This window comes from Siphateles boraxobius, unplaced genomic scaffold, assembly GCF_051911475.1.
Source record: "Siphateles boraxobius isolate OS27281-9 unplaced genomic scaffold, OSU_SipBor_1 5, whole genome shotgun sequence".
Classification (NCBI taxonomy): Eukaryota; Metazoa; Chordata; class Actinopteri; order Cypriniformes; family Leuciscidae; genus Siphateles; species Siphateles boraxobius.
The window spans coordinates 22,970,376-22,992,676 of NW_027509141.1; the positions used below are offsets into that span (position 1 = coordinate 22,970,376).

Genomic DNA, 22,301 nt, shown 5'->3' on the forward strand with positions numbered 1-22,301 from the left:
CTCTTCTCTGTCATGTCAGCTATTTTCTAATACACCCATGCAAACCAAAGGTCAACTTGACTATTAAGAAAAATAGCATTTCAAAGACATGCCCCATCCCTCTTTTTAATTATGGTCTGTCTGAAAAACAGCCTGCTTTGCTTCCTTAGGACACCGTTTCTCTCACGTTTAATATCTGCCATGGCTTTCTGCCCTGTCATTGACGTCTCAGCCAGTGATATAAGACGCTCTGTTGATTGTTTTTATGTGATATATATCCAAGCGCTGAAATTGGCACAGATTGAAACCTCATCTGCCATTCGTGCTACGTCTGTAACAGCTTTGATTACTAAGCCCACTGTGTTGTTACAAGTTTTGAAATTACATGCTTGAGAAGATGGCAATGGAAAATGGGAGACTGAGGATCGCAGACAGCAGCGTAGCCTCATTGGCCCCCAGAAATAATTTTCTCCAGTATAGAGTCATGATCAGCCGCTTGACCACTTTTAAAAAGTAATGGTGAAAAGGCCAGGCTGGCCAATTTTGGCCGCACTTGTCAAATAACTGGTTTGCCTATTATCTATATGAGCAACAAGCAGACATATGGGTTTTAGGAGGGCTTGGGGTTAAAGCTTAGCCACTTCAAGAGCCTTGCTCTGGCTCCACTGCCATTCAATTTCCACACTCATCAGTCTTCACACTCACACTTCATATTACACCCTCCACCACCCCGTTCTCTTTTCTTTGCCTGCCTCCTCTCATCCATTCAAATAGACATCAGAATAATGATGGCAAGGCACGGGTTATCGATCAAACACTCACGCTCAAACTGGCGCAGGACAAATCATCGTGCCATTTTGGTCGTAGAAAAAGGGACTTAGTGAACTGTGATCCCTCCCGCTCTCTGATCCAACCCCCCCGGGAGATGTGTCCTCGTGGAGAAGAGCGTTTGGCTGCTCCACATGCCCCTGAGCTGTAAGGCTGTTTAATTGATGTCAAAGCTGGTCGTGTGAGCATTTTCTACAGCGTGGATCTGAGCGTCTTGTCACGGCAGTGTATAATGGATATTCCTGTAGACATGCCATTGACACATCCATTCATCATGCCAGAGATGGCAATAAAAAATTCATTATCACAAGAAAACTTGAGAAATGCTGCTAAATTGGGAAAAGCTCTGCTCTATCGCTATCTCATTGAAATTTAATACAGCCTGCCTGGTGAAAATATTGTGAAGCTCTGACTATGTACTGTATGGCTCACATAGACTATAACGTGCATGGATCTGAAACAGTCAGTCCGACGGTACATCTTTATACTGATCAATGTATCTAGAAAAGGGAAAGTCTTGCCTAAAAGTTACGCAAAAGAAAAAGTCTGAAGCTTTCAATGGAAGTCAACAGGATTTTTGTGATTTATCAATATCTGCACTGGGAGAAAAATCTTGATCAATAAAGTCAGAGCAAACTGAATGTCTCTGCCGAGTTTGGTGACATTAAGGTTGTGAATCATAGAGATTTGAATTGAGAATGCCTTTTAAGTTCCAATTCTATTGCTAAATTTGAACTTAGGAATTTGAACTTGCATTTCAGTGTAATAAAGTAATTAAAATGAATTGTATTTAAAAAAAAAACACACACAAAAAACAAATGAAAACACAATTTTTAGGCGTTATTTTGGATGGATGGATGGATGATTATACAAATTTGTAATTTAATCATATTTCACAAGTTAACTTTTATCAACCAGGGTAACAGCACCAACCTGATCTCACAAGAAAACATAACTATTTACAAATTAGCTATTCCATACAAATTTGTGTGATTTGTATTGCTGAACCCCTAAACCTAAGCTTTAGAGGGCCATGAGCAGATCTTACAAAAACACACAAATGTGATATAAAAGCATTAGTGACTTACAAAAAGTTCTAACAGAGTGGTGCTCAATCCATTAGATATGTCGTCCCTCGTCCACAGGAAAAGTGAGCCTGAATGGATGTCTATGAAAGCATGCCATTAACCAAACAAATTCAAAGTCAGTCTTTCATATGCAAGAGCTGCTGGAAGGCAGGAGACCATCTATGGGTAGCTGCACTTTAGAGGATGCATGTGACTATAGCAGCCCAGTTACATGGCAAAGGGGCAAGTGAGGCAATAACAGGTTTTATACTGTTCTGACTGTGAGAAAGAAATGAAGGAGAGGCGGAAAAATAGTGCAGACAGCAAAGGGGTTGGGGGGCAAGAAAGGGAGACTTTTAAAAGGAGGAGGTGGGGCTACACGGTAAGCCAGAGAGAGGGAGAGAGAGAGAGAGAGAGAGAGAGAGAGAGAGAGAGAGAGAGCGGGCACACAAATCCTTCTCTATAGATCGCCTACACAGTGTCAGAAATAGAGCTGAGTTTAAGGCAGGTGTGTCTGTATGAAACCCAAGGCGATGCGCTAATACAAAGTCGTGAGAGAGGATACAGGTTGATTGACTAACGTCAAGAAAGGAAAACGAGAAGAAAAACGCAAAGAACAAAAAAGCAAAGAAGAAGAACAGACCGAGATGTACGCTGAAATGACCCATCACTTCACGGTAGGGAAGTTTATCATTTTCTCTTTAGATCGAAACATACGCGTTGCAGTTGCTTTTCTAGTGGTGTTGACACAAGAAGGGGCAAAAAAATGTCTCGAGCAATCTGTCAGAGATCATCATAAGCACGTAATTCTTCAACATTTTTAAGTATTATTTCAGTGTGTGTGTGTGTGTGTGTGTGTGTGTGTCTCAAAATCTCGTGCGGTAAAGTGTCGGTAGTTTGAAACGGAGCTCAAGTTGTGCGATGCACTGACAAGTCGAGACTTTTCCACGCTCACGCTGCATGGCAGTTATGGTCAGCATGCAGAGCACATCGGGATAGAGTAGCACTGACTCACACATTAGCTTGACCGAGGAGAGAGAGAGAGAGAGAGAGAGCGAGAGAGAGAGAACGCTTCATGCCGCATTGAAATTCCACAGCTTTGCGAAAATAAGGAAAACGCAGTGTGCGCGCGAGTTTGTGTGGATCATGTGGGGGGACACATCTGTCATTTCATTGAAGTGATTAGCGTCCAGAAACTCTCCCTCCCTCTCTTCCTCTATCCTCCTCTTCCTCCTCCCTGCCGTTGCTATCCTTGTCCGCGTCGCTGTCGCAGTTGAATTTGCAAAAGCTAGCTTTCGCGCTCTGCTTCTCCACAGCGAGCCTATTGTTGTTGTCCTCCTCCACACTCTCCTCTGAGGGGTGTCAGCTCACGGAGCTAATCATCCTTCTCAGCCTCTTCATGTGTGGGGAGGAAGTGTGCGCGTGTGGGTGTCATCCTGGAAGACTGGACAACACACGTGAGAGTGTTGGCAGGTGTCCGGTGCATTATGCGGCTTGGAGAGAGAGAGAACGAGTGTGAAAATGAGGACAGATTGGGTGTGATAAATAGGCTACATTAGATGATGTTCAAATGGATTTCGTATTGGACGTCTGTGTTGTTTCTTGTTTGTGCATAGGCTACATAGGCTAGAGTTCAACTTAACCAAATAGCCACTTGAGGAACCGCATTTTTAGGTGGTCAATGTGTAAAGCAGATGTTACGCCACACAAGTATTTTGGAGAAAACAAAAACTTTATTTAATCCATAAAAAAGTATTAGATTGTGAAAATAAATGTTACACATCGGAATGTAGCCAATTTTAGGAAAGGAGGGGTAGAAAAATAAAAACACTGAGGGTCTTAGTGACGTCAGTCAAAAACGATAGCATAGTCGTTTTAAAGGCTGATCGATCAAATTATAACATTTTGTTCTATGCTTTATAATATTTTAAAAATGGATATAAAATCAATTAGGATATGCCAAAATAGACCAGAAATGTGCATTAAGCTAGTAAAGAGAGTAAAATAAAATATTATAGGCCTAATAGTTTATTCCCCGAAACATAAAAAAAGAAAATCAACCCTGAAATGAATTTTGGACATGGTGATGATGATGTGTTGATGACAGTGAATCACACAGTCCAACTTGTTATGAAGACTATTCTGACAGCTCATAAAAATGCACCCAGACATCAATGAATAAATTCTTAATAAGTCATAGCAAGAAATTAAACACATGACTTGTCCTGACAACTAGACTGGAAAGATAATTGCATAGTTTGTTTATCACAATGTTGATTAGCCCTCAGTGTTGTGTATGGGCATGCTTACTGAATGCAAATTTGGCATGAGGGAACTCTACAGTCCCTGACAGTGCATCACTGTAAACATTATTATCTTTACATTTCCTCGTCATTTAGTGGCTTATATTAGTTCCTAAGTACTCAAGATGTCCTTTTTACAAGGCAAACTTTAGCCAACCCAATGGAATATTGTTATCTACAACAATAAATTTAGTGGCATGGCTTATTTCATTTATTTCAATGAAAACTACAATGACCCTTAAATTACTCCCAATTAATGATTTAGCAAGACTTAAACCGGATTGACAGTCCCAGTGGGCTGTATGTAACTATATAATGTGCTGGAGTAGATAGTAAACAATAAATGTTCTGTTTTAGGATTAAATTATTTTGCCTGTGCCGAAAACTCATTTGTTCAACCCAAATCCACTTTGAATCCTCAGATGTCTTGATTCCATAATGCTCACAAGCTATTGTTCCCTAAATCAACCTTTATCGTGCTTCACATCTAATCTTGATCCAAAGGCAATCTAAATGAGAGGCAATTTATTTGAATTCAGCTTAAGAGTTATTTTGAATCGCTCCCATCGCAATGAGAAAAGGATCCAAAGAGGGGTTCAAAAGATGATGTCTAAGAACACAGTAAAAAAGTGAGTTGTCCATTAAACTACTAAACTAATTACTCACATGAGCTATGATTTATTTATTCAAAAAGACTCTAATTAGTCTCAAAAGTATTATTTGCCGATTTGTACATAAATCATATAAAAAAAACTCAATTTTCAGTCAGACACTATATATATATATATATATATATATATATATATATATATATATAGTGTCTGACTGCCTTTTGTAAAACATTGGGATGGGCTCTTTAAAAAGCAACAGCGGCACGCGTCCAGGCCTACGGTGCACTGTCAACAACCACTTCACATTGAGCATAAGACAAGAACCCCCACCGAAGGGTGAAAGGCTGCCACGGCTCTTCTTTCTAAAAATAAAAACACTAGGGGCTGACTGTACAATTGCAAACAATTACTAAGGGTTACCTTGCTTGCAAATACAAATAAAACACACCAGCTACTCGGCCCTCTATGCCACCGTTTCGTGCAGGCTTTGAGGCTTGTGTGGTCTGTTAGCAGGAGTTTTAGCTTTTAATGTCTTCATCCTGCAGGTAAGTGTGAGCTGGTTTGTTATAAACATCTGTTAAATCCTCCTCATGTTAGCATGGCTAATGAGGCGGAGGGTGTGACAGAACAGATGCCTCTGAGTGCGAAAAAGAGATACAGAGGCGAAACTGGAAGAAAGGGAGAGAATGAAAGGGTGAGTGATGGGAGAAAATGTATGCAGCACATCCCTTCATTCCCTATATGAGTCTTCAGTGAGGGCAGATGTTTCCATGATTAAGAAGTTGAGACAGCCTAGGTGCTGCTTAGCAGATATATTTGCTGTTGCAAAGACATGCCCATTTGACCATAACGGCAAGGTCGATTATGTTTATTGATCTGCCACAAAGGAAACAGTCTTGTGCTATTTACCACATGAAAACGGCTCTCTCGTTCCATACATGCAAGAGCCTCAAACCAAATTAAGACTTGTGTGTGTGTGATGTCTTGTTTAACTTATCATCATTCCATGAACGTCCCTGCCATCTATGTAATCCCCTTTTATTATCATGGATCGGCCTGTGAACAATTCGAGATAATCCCTAATAAACTGGTCTTAGTAAAAATGTATAGCAATAAAAGCCAATGGATTTGATTTGGAGAGACTTAGGGGAAAAACTCCTAAAAAGAAATATAAAGTTGATGTGTGGTTCAGTGGAATATAATATGATGACACATAGGGTTGGGAATAGAGAACCGTTTGTTTTTCAGAACTGGTTTCATACTGTAACTGAATGATTTATGACATCAGTTAATGGATCTTAAAGGGTTAGTTCACCCAAAAATGAAAATTATGTCATTAATGAATCACCCTCATGTCGTTCCAAGCCCGTAAGACCTCCGTTCATCTTCGGAACACAGTTTAAGATATTTTAGAATCAGTCTTTTTGTCCCTCCATTGAAAATCTATGTACGGTATACTGTCCTTGTCCAGAAAGGCAATAAAGACATCATCAAAGTAGTCCATGTGACCTCAGTGGGTTAGTTAGAATTTTTTGAAGCATCGAAAATACATTTTGTTCCAAAAATAACAAAAACGACGACTTTATTCAGCATTGTATTCTCTTCCGGTTCTGTTGTCAATCCGCTTTCATGAGTCCGCTAACGTAAGACGAGCTGACGTGTTATCAAGTGCGCCCGAGCTTCGTTTACAATCTGAGGGAGACGCACACTGTAAACAAAACAATCTTTGCAAACATGTCTAAGGATTTCGACACAGGGGAAGACTTGCTTTTTTTTAACCAGACATATTTATTTGAACCCGAATACACGGACGCACCAGATAACACGTCAGCAGCGTCTTACGTCAGCAGCGTCACTGGCCTCGTGAACGCGGATTGACAACAGAACCGGAAGAGAATACAATGCTGAATAAAGTCGTCGTTTTTGTTATTTTTGGAACAAAATGTATTTTCGATGCTTCAAAAAATTCTAACTAACCCACTGAGGTCACGTGGACTACTTTGATGATGTCTTTATTGCCTTTCTGGACAAGGAAAGTATACCGTACATCGATTTTCAATGGAGGGACAGAAAACTCTCGGACTAAATCTAAAATATCTTAAACTGTGTTCTGAAGATGAACGGAGGTCTTACGGGCTTGGAACGACATGAGGGTGAGTCATTAAGGACATAATTTTCATTTTTGGGTGAAATAACCCTTTAAACATCTAAAAAAAAAACAGATTTTTTTATTTTAGTTTGAGTTTGCAGTCTTTCACTGGCGCTGATAAATTATACAAAAATTTCTAATATAATAAAATCTAAATAATGTAATTTTAAATTATATAGGCCTATGTCAGTAAATTTTTTAAAAGAACTTTATACTTTTGTTCAGCACACATTAAATTAATCAAAAGTGACAGTAAAGACAAAATGTTACAAAATATTTCTATTTCAGATAAATGCTGTTCTTTTGAACTTTGAACTCTTTCCGAAAAAAATATATATCATGGTTTCTGTTTAGATTGATTTCTGAATATTAGCTTTGCCATCACATGAATAAATGGCATTATAAAATATATTCTTTCTTTTTTTTAAACTGTATGCAGACTTTTGAGCATAAGAGAGTTCTTAAAAAAAAAAATCTTAAACCCCAAACTTTCACACTGTGCTGTAATATACATTTATAGTAATGCTTAGTTTAGACCAGTTTTTTGAAGGGGACTTTTGGGAAAAGTACTAAATGAATCATTAATGGAATAATTTAGAAACCAGAATAGTTTTTCTGTATGATTCCCAACCCAAAGACTGTCATGCACGCAAAATCTGTCCACATCCAAGTGAATTCCCCGTGGCTTTATTTTGATGTGTTTAATCTCACATGGCTCAATTATGTACAGCACACCGGACAGTCAACTTTAAACACACACCTCTCTCTCGATTGCTCGGTTCGGCCCTCCACGGGCAAGGACTCCTGGCCATGACAAACAGCAATTCTGCAAATGAGCCTCGTGTGTGTATGTGCAGATGTGCACAAATGTGAGCGAGCATATGCGTAATAGGGTCAAAAGGGCTGTTGGACTTCACCTCTTGTACTCGCTGAAGAGGGCAGATGAACTAAGGGCAGGAAAGATCACAGACATCTGTCTGAAAGAGAAAGAAAAAAAAAATTGCACTGTCACAACACAGCCCATCACCACACACGCACCCAGACGCACTGCTCTGTCTGTGCGCTGAATTTTTGTAAGCACATATACAAACAAATGAGCTAAAGGAGCTGAGAACTCAAATTGAATCAAAGTGAAAGACAGGACCGGGATGTGATGTCTCCTCTGTGTAGCTCATAGGCTCCAAGGCTTCAGTCGTCTTACAGGCAACCTACAAAAAGACAAATAAGGCTGAGTTTATTGTGCATCATATCTGCATAGGCATATAGTATGCACTGCTGTCAGAAATGAATATGTTTTGTGCTGAGAGTGGTACGGATCCGTCTGAAGGAGGAGGTGAAGACAGAGCACTGCTCACAAGCCTCAAGGGCATATCTGTGAATAAGCAAACACATCAGTCTGCCATCTTGCAGCACGATGATGAACGCAAACAGTGACAGTGAAACAACTCGAACAGATTTATCAAGCGGTCGGCCATTAACATTTCATTTTGTAGCTCGACAGAACAATGTTTTCGTACATTGTAGACATACTGATAAAGAGCAAAAAGCTCTGGTCAGTTCAATTACTTCATTGAACCGTTTTTTTTGGATTGTTTGAACTGAATTCTGCAAAGAAAATCGTTAAATATTGCTCTTTTTTATATTTGAAGTATATATTTGATTTCTTTTAATTATATGTATTTTATTTTTGATAAAACGGAAACGTTTTTCCTTGCATTTTTCGCAAAACAATCCCCATTCACACGGATCCACAAAAATGATTAAAAACGCTGTGTTCTGCTGTCAGGCCAGTAATCGGCAATATCACGTAAGAAACACTACGCTTCTATTGACTGTTATTGAAATACACATGCACATGACGTCACCGGTTTTACAAATTCTCGTTTTTGTAGTTTACACAGAGATGATAATTGTCTTGTTTTCTAAAATTTGCATATTGAAACCCAATTTCAAAAGTTTTCCCCCATTACACTGTTGTCATGTAAATGAACGGCCAAAATGCATATAAAGTTTTCAGTTTTTAGTTGAAAAGGGATATTTGAATAATAACAAACCGTTTTAAAATACATTTTATGTCTTGTGAACAAAAAACTGTCAATATTAAAGGCAAGTAATTAGCAGCTATTATAGGACTGTAAATTGTTGTTTTTAGGCAATTGAAAAGCTATTTTTCAGTGTGTAATTTTTACACCCATCACACTGACTTAAAAGGCATGAATGCCATTTTGGAAAAAGCACAAAAAGGGAATAGACATGAAACAGTAATGACACATCACTCTGATTTGACAATCAGTTTTTAATCGTATCCTGCACTGCAGCAAGCTACAAAGACTTGAGTTGCTTTGTGGAAAATTGTTTACTCTCGCCGTTGGTTGAATCAAATCCTTTATGGCTTCAGTTTCAACTCACAATGCTTATTGTCTGATTCACAGTGTCATTTGTGAGCATTACATACGAACTCATTTGGACATACAAAAAAATGCATTTGCCTGTACAAACGAGAAACATTTTTTGAAATCCCTTTGACTTTGTTTGTATGGACATACTTTAACAATGTGCTTCAGAAAAACAGAGAAAAGTAAGAAGGAAAAAAACATGCAGGCTTGAGATAAAAAAAAAATGTATATAAAAAAAATGTCAGAAGAACTTGCTTCAGTAACTACATTATGCATTTCCCCCCCTAAATTCTGAAATATATCTTTGCTGGCCTATATCAATAGAACAGTTCATTAAAAAGAGCTGCCGCGAGAAAAACAAAAATAGTCTGTTTTGTCCTGTAAACTCTCTTCCTGTCTTCTCAAGCGAGCTCAGTTGTGAATACTAAGGCATCTCTTCTCATTAATTGCTCTCACAGGCAGCTTAGCCAGGGTCATCTCTGCATTTTTGACTCAGTCCAATTAATACTAATCACAGCATCAAACTGGCTGAGCGAGAAGATTGCACAGTCGGAGCAACTGATCATTTTGGAAATTCATTAACAAAAGAAAGAAAAAAAGTGGGACTCTGAGTGGATATGGCAATCTGTTTTGAGATTTTATTTTTCGGCCTTCAGCTTTCAAAATGTTTGGACAATTTTTCATTATCATTCATTAAGGTGCCAGTTCCAGAAAACAAACCAGGTCTTAAATGAACAGATGGACTTGTAGAATGGCCTAACATGGAAGAGGGAGACAGACTGGCTGCTGTCTGCTCCAACGGCTCAAGGCATTTGTGAAATATCAGAAGGTATGCAGCTGAATTATTTATAAGATACCCCCGTATATTAAATTAAAAGGAAGCAACTCATAAACAGAGGACAACGTGATAGCAGATCAAGGCTTCTGCAAAGCAGAGCAGAAGACGACAGTCATTTTGTTTGTCTTCTACATTTATGCATTTTGCTGGCCAAGTCAGACTTGGAGGTGTCTACTTGCCATGGCAATATATTCACTAACCCTAGTGAAACTGTTGGCATTTATTGGCCAAATAAAATATAATTTATTTTATATATAAAAGGAATAGTTCACCCAAAAGTGAAAATTTCTTGAATGTCACCCCCAGGCCCTCCAAAATGTAAGATTTTCTTTCGTCAGATGAAGACAGAAAGCATTCCAGGATTTGTTTTCCATTAAATGAAAGTGAACAAGATAATCTTAGTCCATTTTTAATGTTCCAGAAAACACTTTTAGGCAGCTTCAAAGTAATCCACACAACCCCAGCTGACCCTAAGAGTCTTCACTTGCGAAACGATCAAAAATGTATACATTTATATATATATATATATATATATATATATATATATATATATATATATATATATATATATATATATATAAATGTATTGGCGTAGGCTGCAAGAACCGCCCCAATGACAGGCATCCAGGATACACACACAAATGGACCAGTTTAAACAATAAACTGACAAAAATATAATTATACAGCATCGACTATTCAACTTTTGGACAGTACTCCTTCTCCACACTTGTAAACAATGTCAAGCGTAACCCTTCCCAATGTGCATACGTCACATGAGAGGTCATGAACCAACCCAAAGACTAAACTATCTCTTGGACTGGCATCGCAGAGCTGAATGTTTGTAGATTAAAAAGTTTTTTTTTTTTATTCAGTATCATATGCATCATTAGAATTCACTAAAAAAGCATTCAATATATCAAAGAAAAACAAATATTTGAGATTGCACATTAAATCGTGTATAAGCAACAGAAGTAAAACAAAATGTCAACCCAGCAAGCAACACCTCCTGTAACTGGCCTGAAACAATCACACACCATCAGGCCATCCTTATTGTTGAGCAAAAGGCAGTGACGGCCTCCATGGAGAGCATATTTCTTAACAGCCGCTGGAAAACAGACATGGATATATTTGCATCCCTTCATGGCAAATAATTCTACCCCACAATTCAGCAATGAAAAGTCTAAGCATAAAACACCGTTTACCAGGACAGACATTTCCTAATGAAAACATACGACTTTCTAGCTATATATGCAGGTTGCATAATGTATTCTTTACATGGCATCCTGCCACGTGCAGGAATTTTCTGAACTGCTATTTTAGTCCACATCTTACTCAAGTGTAACATTCGCATCTCCTCCTATTTTAGAACTAAAGTGGAAAACATGCATGTTCAGACGTGCCCCTGCCCAACCCTAGAAATGCAATTATTCCCACAAGCCAAGGCCATTTAAGTCATAATGGTCACACTGATATCCATAAATTGGATGGCCAGTCTCATGTCAGCAGGCTGTGTTTTCCATTACCGTGTTAGTCATGTTTCAAGGTTGGCATGTGCATTATGATATCAGAACTCAATTTTTTTTCCCGCTCGTGAACCATTACGTCTCTTAATTTCCTGATAAGAAACATAATTGTTGGATTTAATATGAATTCCTCCATAATAAGTGTTTTCGTGGGCAACATATAGCGGGAAAATGATTACTGCAAATTCTTTTTTCATAACATTTTTAACTAAAATGTGACATTTACATATGTAAAGTATACCAGTTGATCTTACAGTGTATGTAAATGCACAAAAAGCCCAACACAGCCTCTCATGCCATAATTGTTATTACATGAAACGATAACCCTCTGTAACCAATCAGACCATAACTGCATAGTAATTATAAAATAGCTTTTGCCAGACAACATGCTTAAGACACGCGAATACAGCATGAGACAGGTATTTTGCTGTATCGACGGCCCCAAGGTAGCCAGTCAGCTAAATTTATCTGCTGCAAAACTGTTCACAACAGTATAAAAACCAAGTGGACAGTGCTAAACGCCTCCCTAGACAGCAGACAGTTATACTTCGTTCTCTCAGAATGAATAAATGTTAACAACTTGGGGCCACACGTTCTAACCTTCATGCACATGCCGTCCTCTCGCTTTGAGTTTGGCATTTCTTTCTGGGAACAATACAAATCTTTCTTATAAAGATGAATAATTCCCATTATTGCAAACAGGGGCACAGTGTGACCCTCTGCGGAGTGTCAGTGGGAATAAAACGCTTAATGAGTGACACAAATTGAATGTTGTTCCTCTTGGTGCAGGAAGGTGGAGGAAATTGAGGCAAAGCTAATGAGCAGTCCGTTCCCTGCAGCGACACCTGACATCGATGGCTGGTGACAGGTCGTATGGCGAGAGGAGAAGAGCAGGGAGGGGACACCTTGGCCCCCTTTTGCCCGGCGCCATGTGACATGATCCAGGCTGCCACGGGCCATCTGCGCCCAGTGAGAGACTAAGTGGCACTCCTCCCTGCATCTCCCAAAGGAATGGAAGCCTTTAATCACCACCATCAGCGTCATTGCACGCACGCGCTCGTGTACTCGCACAACCCCTCGGCCTCTTGTGGCCAAAGAGCATGGATAAAATGGAAGAGATGGGTCGATGCGCATTCAGTGAGACTTCTGCGTGCAAGAGCAGTAGCACTTGTTTGTTATCCGAATGCATGTTTATGTCCCCGCAGACCATCAAACCCATGTCCATTAAGCTGCTGGGCCAAAGTGTAAACAAACTTACGTAACTCTGTTTGTGCATGATTGAACAAATGCAGATATGTACTTTACAAGGGAATGGAGAAGCAAACATCTGCAATTCATTTTTCATCAAATATTTAGTTGAATGAACCAGCTTTAATATCCTCATCTGCCCTATAAGACGATACAGTGGCCACTGTTATCTGATCAGCAGCAAAGGGTAATGCCAATTTATTGAACATATGAAAAGAATGATATGCAATACTTAGCAATATTCAATTTGTTAATTATTCGGAATATACGGAATTGATAAAAGGACAGTTAAGTATTTTACAATACAAAAAAAATCCATTTAAAATAAATGCTGTTCTTTTAAACTTTTTTATCTATCAAATAATCCTGAAAAAATCTATCACAGTTTCCAAAAAATATCAAGCAGCACAACCATTTTCATCAGTGATAGTAATAAATAATAATAATTATTTCAAGAATCAAGAAATAATAATTTCTTGAGCGCTAAATCAGCATATTAGTATGATTTCTGAAGAAGTAATGGGTAAAGAAAATTAAGCTTTGTCATCACAAGAATAAATTACATTTTGAATTACATTAAAATAGAAAGCAATTCGTTGGATGGATGGATGGATGGATGCCCTTTTGGTAGGTGAAAGAATTAACAAAATCAAATAAAAAAGGGGACTTTTAGAATTTTATGGTTACTTTTCCAATTCTGTGGAGCTTTAATCTAAAAGTGTGTGCTGATTTTACAGTTCTCCACAGAGGAAAGTAGAGCAGTCCTATAAAGAGAGATACTGTCACACATCTGCGGTTGCAAAGCATGTTGGCGTTGATAGGTAGTGCATTGATTTAAATGACATGCCTGATGTTGACGTCCCTCCATTTTACACTCCTACCTTCCTCCGCTTCCATTTAATTTCAAGTGCCATCCTTTGCCTCCGAGCGCACTACTCTTATCTGATTCATTGAGCCATTTAAACGAGAAATTAAATTACATTCTTCAATACGTACTTCAATACGCTTGTTTCCCAAAGAAAAGTTATGACCAGGCCATTTATTAAAAGTAGACAGTTCCCTTCTTCAACTTCCTCTGATTTACGGAGACTCATTGCCGATAAAAAGCCCAAAATTGGATCAGCATATTCCCACAGTTCGCAAAACATCCTTTTCTCCTTCAATGTTTCGATGATAGAGAAATTCCTCAAACACAGCAGGGCACTGTAATAAGTCTGATTACATACAGGAAGTAATTGGAAGGATCTGGATGGATCCACACACTAATGCAAACTAATTTGTCATTTGGGGATTGTGCCAAGATAATTTCCCAAACACCTTGCTGCAATTAGACTGAAGATGCAAAACAGTCAGAATGAAGGAAGAAAGAAAGAAGACTCTACACAGACGGTGATACTGTGCAGGTTAACGCTTCGTTTGCAGGGAGCACGGCCCACAAATCTTACTGAATGCTCGTCCATTCCATGTGGCTGTCGGCAGAGATTTAACCAGCTTTTATTGATGTATAGACAAATACAACCAGGGTCATGGCCGGAGTATTTTACAGCCCCATTTATGGTCAGACATGTAAAAGGATTGAGAAGCCGGACACTTTAATGGCCTTTCGTGTAAAAGTCAAGTGTTGGGTAAAATAAAGAAAGACATACTCACAGGTTTCTCAGTTGAAATGTGACGGACAAATGGAAAACGGAGAAAAACAAACCCTACATCAATCAAGGACTTTCTAGAGAGTTATCATTAGCATTTCCATTCATGCTACTACCACATACAGTCCTTGAAGTAAAAAACAAACTGTATGCAACTGTGATAACCCTCAAAAACAATGTTGTCTGCAACTGCCCAGCTAACCAAAAATGTTCTAAGAATGTTTTTCTAACACTATGAAAAAGTTATATTTATTTTCATGCTAACATTTTGAGAACATTAATAAAGACCAGATAACTTTGAACAAACGTTCTATTAACGTTACTGGAGAAACGTTTGTTTACAACTCTGAGAGAATCTTGCCAGAACATAAGGGAAGATGTTCCCTTTTGGCAGGCTACACATATGTATTAGTAACTATGAAAAACGAGCCCAAAATAAAGTACAAAAAGAGGATATGGCAACACTGAAATGCATTAAAATTAGAAAAAGGCATAAATGTATCCCAATTTGTCAGTTTAAAATAAAGCTTTTAGGCATACTGACAAAATGTGCACTCCTATCATTCATGTGGGACCGGGAAAGATTTGGTCTCAAAATCAGGCTGCTTATGGTGATGGTGTCAATCTCCATCCTTCATGTTTTAGCATTGTGTGAGACTTTTCCTCACTGCATATTTAAAAGCAGCTCCTTCAAGCTTAGCACACTACCCAGCAAACACATAACGGTCCTATGAGGAAATTTTTTTGGGAACCAAACAAGAACGTTATAGGAACGTTCCATGTAGGTTATTTTTAGGTTCCATTTTTATAACGTAAGGAAAACGTTCCGGGAACGTTCCCCTAACGTTAAGGGAAAGTTCTAGGAACGTTCTGGGAACCAAAAACTAACGTTCCCAGAACGTTCCCAGAACCTAAATTTGTTTGCTGGGTAATAGCTATTTAGGCCTGCTATTGCTTTCTTTACCAGCAGTCTGAGAGGAGGACACACACACTGACACGTACGCAGCTCTGTAAGCCACCGCGACAAGAAAGCAACTCTTGTATCCAATCACATGCTTTTTATATTCCCTCTTCATCATGTGCTAATCCAGCATCTTTCAGTGGTCCTTGCTGTACTCAGGATTTTATTTACAGAAGTGGTTTAAAGAATAAGCACACTCCTACTCGTATTCATATTTTTAGCACCCCAGTCCTGTGAGAAAGAGGCACGGGACACTGTAAAATCAACCCTGTATAAAATGCCTATGCAATGGCTGATACACTGACGTGTGATGTCTGCGCGAGCAGGGTGCGCAGAAGTATATAAATACTAGGGTGTGAATCGTCACTGGTCTCACGTTTCAATTCGATTACGATTATCATGTTAATGATTCGATTCGATATCACAATGTTTTGCAATATTACTGCACACGGCTACATTTGTCAGTGAATACAAGCAGTCAGATAAATTAACTCCCTTTTTATTTTATCTGCTTCCAGAAAGTACACTTCCTGAATGTAGTCAAACAAAACTTAAGTCTGATGCAACGAATGATGTCAGAGAAACGTCTGTAATTGATTAAGCTCTATTACTGAATCAATGCAGAATCGTAGATTCTGGCAATGCATCGTAGAAACGATTAATTTCAACACCACTGATTAATACATGGGTTGACAGGCAAGTAGGACATCCTATCACTGTTTTCAGACCGAATGCAATGATTGGATGAAAATGTTTTGGTCCTGAGACTTCCACAGAGGATATGTATTGTACATTTGTTTTATATTTATACCACTTCTATTATTGATTGCTATTAGGATGTGAAGAGTTTCAACCAGTATAACAAAAAGTGTTTTTGAAAAACATTGCCTATACTCTATCTCTAAGCAACAAATTTCACTGACTACTTAAAAAAAAAGATACAAAAAATTACAATATTCATGTAAAATGCCAGGAACATGCATTCTTTGGGATTTTTTAAGGTCGCATGAATAAAGTTTCTCATTTGCATCTCTGACTCAAGACCTACGTAGGTCTGACAAAACCTGAAGGCCGCGGTTAAAAGCTGAAAAATTGCCATAACTCTTATAAGTATTGATAACAGTCCTCTAGGGTCAGTGAAAGTTTGCACTAGGTCAGTGTCTGAGCTTTTCTTTGCCTGTGAACTAAAGCTGGTGTCCTCTTTAAATGCAGGAACTGCATCCATAATTTATGAGGAAGCAGTAGGCACGAAAAATGAGCTATGGGCTTTTACGTTAAAGTTAACCATTTTTTAAAGTTTAAGTTCTAGGAGCTGATGGAATTGGTTCAAATATAGAGAAATAGGTCAGCAGATAGTTCAACTGTCGTTTCTGCCAAGCAGTTATTCAGCAGGGCAATCGAAACGGAAAAAAAATATTAGAAAAATCACATATATTACAGTGCTATGTATATTACAATAAGCACACAGAAAAAAGGGCAGATGCTGTGAGATGCTAAGATAGGAAATATTACCAATAGTTTACTCTACTTTGCAACATTATTAAGTCAGTGATCTTCTAAATGCTCAGCCTCCTCCCATCATGCATGAAGCCCCTCTGTGAGCTAACATTTCTAAACTTTCCCTTTGGTATGTTTTGAACTACGGCCAGTGGAAAGTAGTCAAATGTCCCCTCGCATGATAGCTGATCAGAGGACGGAGAAGCATCTGAGTGACAGTTGTGACATTTCTAGTGAGCGCTGCGAGAGAAAGAGAGAGATGCAGATAGAGTGAATGAGAGAGCCCTCAGGTGACCCCTCTCACTGAGCACTAGAGAGGACCCTTTGCATTAATTGAATGCTGAGGACATACAGCGGCTTCACTCACATCCACCACCCTTTTTTCTTTGCCATGTCCATTTCCATGTGGAGTCCCACTCAAATCGCACTGCATAAATCTCCATTGGTTAGCGTTAGCAGGTGGCATAGAGAGCTATATGCACAAGAGTCTGTAGAACTGTGGCTTGGCTTTTCTCCCTTAACATGAATGCTGCTTAGCATAACAGATGAACACTGACTACGGTTTGGGTGTCATTGCCAAATGAAAGCAAACAAAAGTGTGACTTAGGGAAAGAAAGGTTTCAGAAGCTGATTTTGTTTGGCAGATATATAACAAATCTCATTTCACTGGTTAGTTTGGGATCACATTTAGCTTGGCGTATGATTCCTAAGAAACAAACACAAAACCTCAATACAGTCTTCACTCTTCAGTGTCACATGATCCTCCAGAAATCAGTCTAATATGCTGATACTGCTAAAGAAACATGTATCATATTATCAATGTTGAAAACAGTTGTGCTGCTTCATATTGTTAAAGGAACTGATTTTTCAGGTTTTTTTCAGAATTCTTTGATAAACAGAAAGATTAACTGAAATATTTTAACATAAATGTCATCACTGTCTCTTTTAATCAATTGAATGTATCCTTGCTGAAAAAATTATGGTAAAACTTTATTTTACAATGACCCTGTGAGACATCTATCATGAGAGAGAGAGAGAGAGAGAGAGAGAGAGAGAGAGAGAGAGAGAATTAACATAGTATAAATGTCATATACTGTGAGTGTATATATATAGAGAATAGAGATATATACACTGTGAGTGTATATATATATATATATATATATATATATATATATATATATAGAGAGAGAGAGAGAGAGAGAGAGAGAGAGAGAGAGCACAAAAATTACATTGTGAGGAGAGCCTTGTCCAGCCAATTACACCAATGCCATCGATCCCTGTGGCTCTTTTGAAGCATAAGCCATACGGATGGACCTTCTGGATGGGTATGGATTTTTCTCCACTGGGTTTTCCTTCTTTCCTCCAAAAGACGGGATTAAAGGTGATGAGAGAGGACAGGCAAGCTGACTTACTGGAGGCAGGCTTGTTACAAGGTCTGATCAACTCTAAACTTGCTAAAGTGCTAAAAGAACTAAAAGTGTAGAAATAGACACCCATATTCATACAGCTTTTAAAATTAAGATAGATACCCCAGCATGACTGTGGACAGCAGGTCAGTCCTAGGTGAGTCATCTGCGGGTGGTAGATCTGCCCTTGTTATCATTATCTTCAGGACCACTGAATGTGCATAGCATGATCCATGAGCTTAATACTGGTTTCTGTTCCAAGAGTAATCCTAGAAATTATTTCAGTTTGCATCAGGGTTAAGGATATGTAGTGCCTTGTGCTGCTATAGGGGAGTACGTCACTTCTTCCATTGAATAAAGGCAAGCATAATGCTTAAATATAATCAATTCTATGTAAATTCTATAAGTTCTAAAGTCTATGTTTATCTAAATATAAAATTATATTTACAAATATAATTATTGAAATGGTGGATGTCATAATGTTTGTTTGACTTTGAGGAAATGTCAAATGAGAAATTTAAACATGCATTAAACAATGAAAACAAAAATAGCAGGTTAAGAAAAAAATATAATAAATTTATAATAGTTCATAGATTTAATATTATTATATGGTTTATATGTATATATGTGTAATGCTAGGAGACGTTATACAATAAGAAATACTGTATCTTTCAACATATCTTCTGATTTTCATTCTATGACTGATATATGACTAGTAGTAAAGATGAAGAGACGATTGGTTCACTGCCGAAAAAGTATGTTTGAAAAATTACATTTATTTTTCAAGATGTGGCTTTTTTAAAATAGAAAATACACTACCATTCAAATGTCAGAGATCAGTGAGATTTGTATTTACATTTTTTTTAAATTAAAATAGAAAAGAGTTATTTTAACATATTACTGTTTTACTGTATTTTTTAACAAATAAATGAAGGGCACATTTTAAAATGTGTTGCCACTCAAATTCAAAAAGTTATATTAGGCTTAAAGAGTTTTATCTTTAAACCATTGTGTGTGGTGGCAGTTAAGACTAATCTCTTTTCTTCCAGAGAATGTCAGCTCATTACTGGGCAGTCATGGTAAAATGTAGTGCTGTCAAATGTTGGAGGCTGCAGACAGGGGCCGAGTGCGGCAATCCAACAGCCTTCTGTATAATTCCTGCATGATGTGCGACGGATTCAATTCATTCTGTTGAGAGCAGCCTTGGTTTAAAATTCCTACTGCAAAAAAAAATAAAAATCACGCGCACTAATGATCAATAATTGTCTTTAATCAGCCTTCGTCGGTTAGCCCTCATATCTTGGTGAGTTGATAAACACACTTGCTCTGGCCCAGACAGATTTCTTCATTAATCTTCTATGGAACATGTGTGAGCCAGGTGATGGCTGGTGAGCCTGCAAAATGCTGTAAATGTATGAGACATTCTGCAGTGGCAGCCTACCTCAACAGTGTCACAGTGAGGTGAAGCTCTTCTTTCTCTCATGCTGGAGTTACTGTACTCAGGGATGTTCCTTTGCCGTTTGATCTTTACTGCAAAGCCGCCAAAAGCTCCTGCAGACCTGCCTCTCTCACCTCAGAACTGTCGCCTGAAATGATCCACGTTTCACTAGGATGACATTTTCAAAACTCACAGTAGCAGTGTGACATCCTATGTGGCCTCCAACCATGCCAGAAGGCCGCTGTGCTGCCATTTGCTAGTTCCAAACACCTTAAACAGAAATTATCAAAATGAAAAGTAAATGAACATCTGCAACATTTCATGTGATTTTGAAATGAGTTTAGCCTAATTTGTTTACATCCTCCCATTGAGTTGAGGCCATCTAAGACGCCAAAGCAATTTCGTAAAGTGCAACAGTAATGATATAGTTGCACTTATAAACCTTTAAAGACAAACTTTATAATCAATGGTATATGCTTTTGCTAAAGCCATAAAACAACTTGTAAATGATGTACAACTGTAAATAATTGTGTTCAACCGAGGATTTCCTGGTGAAAAATTACATTACCTATAATTGTGTAGCGAAATCTACACCAATCAGAGAATTACAAGCAAATCATGGCAAAAGAACTCTTAATTACTACTTATACTACTCATACTTAAATATTTCTATGCCTAATATGCATATTTTGCAATTAACATACATTTAAATCAATAGTTTTATATTGCTCCATTGTTTTTAATATGAATATGTCACTTTCAATGCTTCATGGGATTGTAGTTTTTTACAGTCTCGTCTAATTTTCAAATACTTTTTTGCTTGAAATCCAAGTATGTAATGTTATGATTCACCTCATAGCTTAGCTGGTTGGTTTGTTTCATGGATTGTAGCTCTGAAAGACTTTATTAAAATCTCTATGGGGGAAATGAATTAGGAAAATGCTTTGGGAAGCAAGGTCGCTGAAAAAGTGGGTGCGGGCTGTTGCACTCTAATGGCAGAAATCATTTTTGAGGAACACTCTATATTCAATGCTTGCTTAGAAACCCTGCATAACCTGCTTTATGATATTAGTTATCTGAACTGCTATCACAACTAAACATTGTTCAGCTTAATCCATTTTAAATGCATTTTTGTTTAAGCAGGCATAGCAAACGGCAACCTCCCAGGATCCTAGGCAGACTGAACTCAAGGCATAGACTAAATTGATAATGACAAAAGTTTGACAAAACAATATTCTTTTTAACCGCCTATTTGAGTGATGTCTTGGCAGAAACGTTTCATGTTTTTTGTTGTAAAAAGCAAACCAAAGACTACATTACAGATGGAAACCTCCAGCTACCTCTCACGCATCTTTCAGTCAGTTACCCACTATAATGCAACCTTAAATTACATACAGTAGGCCTATCACAGTCATTTTACGGTTTAAATAGTTCGTCAATAGAACATTTTTGTTCTGCATTACAAAAAGTACGTCAGCAGTGGCCTTTCATATTCATGCCCAGGCCTGCTGAGTCTGGATTAAAGCTTTTAATCACCACTTACACTCTTTTATCTCCACAGTTAGCTAACAGCATAGCTGACAACAGCATACAATCAAGCGATGCAGTGCAGTACATCTGCTCCTCTTCTCAGAACCAATCAACATGCTCTCTAACCCTCACACATCTCATGAAAGTGAATTACTACACTTTACTCAGATTAATTCAATCATCGTCATTAATTCAAATATGTTTAATAAATTGTTGGCTGTAGGCTTCTTATCCAGCGTTCCTCTGAGACTTATCAATATTACAAGCTCCAAGAAATGAGAACTCTCCGAAGGTTTGCTGTTTTTTTTTTGCGCAAGAAAATCCAATTCCATCTTCTCAAAAGCTGTTGGTCGCTAATAGGATCATCTCATTCGAAGATGTCACAGACCAATTTAGACCTCATTAAAAGCAATTACGGCACACGGTGCTTTATATATGCGATGCGTTCTACAGAAATGCATCCGAGCGAGTTCACAAGTGCCTAAATCACAGCTGGTCTTTACATTACTAATATATGCATGTCAGCTCTGACTTCTGCGATATTCTGTGAAATTACAGTCACCATTTGTGGGCATCGGGGCTGGGGGGGGGGGGGGGGGTTTGCAAGGCCAGAGGGTTTTCGTGTTCTGGTAATTCTCAAAGCTTAATTGGCCCGTGTGGTCATAGCTGGCCTGCATGTCAGATTATTGCACGCTTGTCAGAGGAGATCCAAATGACGATGCGCCACGGTCTTGTGGCCGTGCGTGCCGAGGTCATACTTACAAAAGGGGAGCAAGTCATCTCATTTGCCGTTTCAGCTCTGATTAATGTATGTTACGTGATAAGCAAAGACATCTCGTTTCTGATGAAGCAGATGCGTTTTGATGGGAAGCCAGTAATGA

At 38.4% G+C, this 22,301-nt stretch overlaps 1 protein-coding gene across 2 annotated transcripts in view; it reads left to right on the forward strand.

The window, feature by feature from the left end:
• The first annotated feature begins 2,039 nt into the window (after nt 1-2,039).
• The window catches only part of lrrn2 (leucine rich repeat neuronal 2), a 49,367-nt gene continuing 29,105 nt past the window's right edge, over nt 2,040-22,301 (forward strand). The window contains exon 1 of one of the 2 annotated variants that reach the window (XR_013194885.1): nt 2,040-2,551. The gene's annotated coding sequence lies outside the window, so the exon portion shown is untranslated. The remainder of the gene's footprint in view (nt 2,552-22,301) is intronic. The other variant, XM_077203332.1, reaches the window with a different exon arrangement.